This window comes from Lampetra fluviatilis, chromosome 54 (genome assembly GCF_964198595.1).
Source record: "Lampetra fluviatilis chromosome 54, kcLamFluv1.1, whole genome shotgun sequence".
NCBI classification, from domain to species: domain Eukaryota; kingdom Metazoa; phylum Chordata; class Hyperoartia; order Petromyzontiformes; family Petromyzontidae; genus Lampetra; species Lampetra fluviatilis.
This window is the reverse complement of record NC_136328.1, coordinates 4,611,068-4,615,228: the sequence shown is the minus strand read 5'-3', so window position 1 is coordinate 4,615,228 and position 4,161 is coordinate 4,611,068. Positions and strand designations below refer to the sequence as shown.

The 4,161-nt window shown below is 58.8% G+C and overlaps 1 non-coding gene across 1 annotated transcript; it reads right to left on the bottom strand.

The window, feature by feature from the left end:
* Nucleotides 1–1,530: 1,530 nt before the first annotated feature.
* Nucleotides 1,531–1,637, bottom strand: LOC144949709 (U6 spliceosomal RNA). The gene has a single exon (XR_013640299.1). It is a non-coding gene; the product is annotated as a U6 spliceosomal RNA (small nuclear RNA).
* Between the last annotated feature and the right edge of the window lie 2,524 nt (nucleotides 1,638–4,161).

Below are 4,161 nucleotides of genomic sequence, written 5' to 3'. Positions count from 1 at the left end.
CTCTCTCTCGGTCACTCTCTCGCTCACTCTCTCGCTCACTCTCTCGCTCACTCTCTCGCTCACTCTCTCGCTCACTCTCTCGGTCATTCTCTCGGTCACTCTCTCGGTCACTCTCTCGGTCACTCTCTCGCTCACTCTCTCGCTCACTCTCTCGCTCACTCTCGTTCTGCACGCAGCCCTTCTCACAATCCGACGGCCTCCGACTCTCCCTCTGTTGCATGCCAAATCTCTCCTCTCTCTTTGCTCTGTCTCAGTGGAAACGAATGTACGAGTCTCTCCCGTAGCCAAACGCTGCGGTGACCTCCAGTGGAGATTGGCACACTGCACGTTGCCATCGGCCGTGTGACTCAGCCATATCTCGCCAGGGGTAACAGACTTGTGCATTTCCAGGGAGGATCTGCCCCACCAGTACTTACGCTGTCAGCGGCTCAAACCAATGTTCCGCCTCTTGGAGGACATCTTCAGGAAACTGGAGGTGCCCTTCTACAACAGCTGCAGCTTCGTATATGGGGTGGTGTCTTACTTGGCTAACAAGCGCCATGACCTCGCCAACTTCGCCTGTGTTCAGGCGAAGTTGGCGGTGTACAGAACGAGGAAAAAGATGCTGCAAGGTGACACTGATGGCTGCTCTGTGCTGCTTCCAGTGTTCAGGGGCCTGCTCAAGGCGCGGCTCCGGCTGGAACACGCCATGTACCACACACATGTCGGTGATGTGCACGTCTTCTTCGAACGCTGGGGAGCCGGACAAGCCCCTCTCTGCACCAGCGTGGACGGCACCCTCGTGGTGTTCACCTTCTGAAGCGCTCGCTCGTCACCGTGGCGTGCGCGATGACTACCACAACCACCACCACCACAACCACCACCACCACCACAACCACCACAACCACCACAACCACAATCACCACCACCACAATCACCACCACGTGGCTTTTCTTTCGTGTTGTGCGCGGTGCATTTAGCGCCACAACGCGTGGATTTGTAGCGTTTAATTTAATTTGTTTGCTGGTGACTTTGTGTATTTCGTATGGGAATCGCCTCCAGTGATGTTGCGGCAATAAAAGTTGTTTAAAAGTCAAAGTCTCTCTCTCTCTGCCCACCATCTCTATATTCGAGCCACTCTCCACCTCATCTAACCCCCAACTTCCTTGAGCTCTCTTCCACTGCCCCACCTCTCTCTCTCTCTCTACTCCCTTCCCTCTCTGGACAACGTCTCCCTTCCCTCTCTTGTCTCTCCCTTCCCTCTCTCCGCGCTACTCTAGTCTTGCCTCTCTCATCTCTCTTTTCTTTTTTACGATCAGAGGAAACAAGAAGATGCTCCGTGTAGTCGGCACTTTGCTTCGTTCATCATTTCGTTTTCTTTTTGTTTTTTTTTCAATGCTTTGCTTTATGTGCCCTCCCCCTTTTCTTTCTCTCTGTTCTCTCTCTCCACTACCCCCTTGGCTCTCTCTCTCATCTCTCCCCCTCCCTCTCTACCCAATACCCTCTTAGCTCTCTCATCTCTCCCCTCTCTCCCCCCACCGCCCTCTCTTTTTTATTCGTTTTTTATTCACGAATTTGCGTGTCATCCTTGCGCAGGGGTCATGCTAATCTTCTCTGTATCGTTCCAATTTTAGTATATGTACTGCCGGAGCAAGTACTTCTCATCTCCCTCCTCCACCGCTCCACCGCGCGTCCTCTCTCTCTCATCTCTCCCCTCTCTCCACCCCGCGCCCTCTCATCTCCCTCCCCACCACTCCACCCCGCGCCCTCTCATCTCCCTCCCCACCGCTCCACCGCGCGCCCTCTCTCTCTCCCCACTGCTCTACCCCGCGCGCTCTCTCTCTCATCTCACTCCTCTCTCCCCCCACCGCCCTCTCATCTCCCTCCCCACCGCTCCACCCCGCGCCCTCTCTCTCTCTCGTCTCCCTCCCCACCGCTCCACCCCGCGCCCTCTCTCTCTCATCTCACTCCTCTCTCCCCCCACCGCCCTCTCATCTCCCTCCCCACCGCTCCACCCCGCGCCCTCTCTCTCTCTCTCCCTCATCTCCCTCCCCACCGCTCCACCCCGCGCCCTCTCTCTCATCTCATCTCCCTCCCCACCGCTCCACCCGCGCCCTCTCTCTCTCTGATCTCTCTCCTCGACACGGGGAGTCGATCCTCGATGCCCTCTCGCTACGAGGCTCCGGGGAGCCATCGGCCTGCGGGTGACGCAGCGAGCGAGATACTTCCACGTGCAGCGGTGGGTGTAGCGCTCAGCGCGCTGCGCTACGAACCCGGCGACCCGAGTTCGATTCCCGCTCACGGCAAACACCGGTGACGATTATCTCAACCGTTCGTGGGCCTCCCCTAGGTCGACTCAGCCTCGAAACGAGTACCTGGTGCGGTGTGTCAACATCGCCACTGGGGAGACAAAGGCGGCCGGGCGTGGTGCTGGCCACCCACCCACCCAGCCCATCGAGTGCCGAGCCGTCTGGGCCCGAAACAGTCCGTCAAAAGGCTTCACGGGGGAATATTTTGCCTTTTTTTGTTTCGTGCCCAAAGGTCAAGGCGCAGCCCTGCAATTGCCTGCTCACGCCACTGCTGTGCGGATTGGGCCTCCCCCCTACTCGAAGGCGCTATCGAACCCCGCCGCCCTCTCCTCTCTATACAGAGGGGGCCTTTCTCACCCAGCTGTAGAGAGCCACCCTCTCTATAGACGCCTCTGTCTCTCTCGCTCTGGGGTGCCTTACCTGGCTAACAAGCGCGGTGAGCGGGGTGAGTGGGGTGAGCGGGGTGAGTGGGTGAGTGGGGTGAGCGGGGTGAGTGGGGTGAGTGGGGTGAATGGGTTACTGGGTGAGTGGGTGAGTAGGGTGAATGGGTTACTGGGTGAGTGGGTGAGTGGGGTGCGTGGGTGAGTGGGGTGAATGGGTTACTGGGTGAGTGGATGAGTGGGGTGAATGGGTTACTGGGTGAGTGGGTGAGTGGGTGAGTGGGGTGCGTGGGTGAGTGGGTGAATGGGTTACTAGGTGAGTGGGTGAGTGGGTGAATAGGGTGAGTGGGTGGGGTAAATGGGTTACTGGGTGAGTGGGGTGAGTGGGTGAGTGGGGTGAATGGGTTACTGGGTGAGTGGGTGAGTAGGTGAGTGGGGTTAGTGGGTGAGTGGGGTAAATGGGTTACTGGGTGAGTGGGTGAGTGGGGTGAGTGGGTGAGTGGGGTGAATGGGTTACTGGGTGAGTGGGGTGAGTGGGGTGAGCAGGGTGAGTGGGTGAGTGGGGTGAGCAGGGTGAGTGGGTGAGTGGGTGAGTGGGGTTACTGGGTTACTGGGTGAGTGGGGTTACTGGGTGAGTGGGTGAGTGGGGTGAGCAGGGGGAGTGGGTGAGTGGGTGAGTGGGGTTACTGGGTTACTGGGTGAGTGGGGTGAGTGGGTGAGTGGGGTTACTGGGTGAGTGGGTGAGTGGGGTGAGCAGGGTGAGTGGGTGAGTGGGTGAGTGGGGTTACTGGGTTACTGGGTTACTGGGTGAGTGGGTGAGTGGGTGAGTGGGTTGAGCAGGGTGAGTGGGTGAGTGGGTGAGTGGGGTTACTGGGTTACTGGGTGAGTGGATGAGTGGGTGAGTGGGGTGAGCAGGGTGAGTGGGTGAGTGGGTGAGTGGGGTTACTGGGTTACTGGGTGAGTGGGTGAGTGGGGTGAGCAGGGTGAGTGGGTGAGTGGGTGAGTGGGGTTACTGGGTTACTGGGTGAGTGGGGTGAGTGGGGTTACTGGGTGAGTGGGTGAGTGGGGTGAGCAGGGTGAGTGGGTGAGTGGGTTACTGGGTGAGTGGGGTAAGCGGGGTGAGTGGGGTGAGTGGGGTGAATGGGTTACTGGGTGAGTGGGGTGAGTGGGGTTACTGGGTGAGTGGGTGAGTGGGGTGAGCAGGGTGAGTGGGTGAGTGGGTGAGTGGGGTTACTGGGTTACTGGGTGAGTGGGTGAGTGGGGTTACTGGGTTACTGGGTGAGTGGGGTTACTGGGTGAGTGGGTGAGTGGGGTGAGCAGGGTGAGTGGGTGAGTGGGTGAGTGGGGTTACTGGGTTACTGGGTGAGTGGGTGAGTGGGGTTACTGGGTTACTGGGTGAGTGGGTGAGTGGGGTTACTGGGTGAGTGGGGTGAGCAGGGTGAACGGGGTGAGCTGTACAAACACGCACCACTCACGCGGTTTCCGCGCCCTGG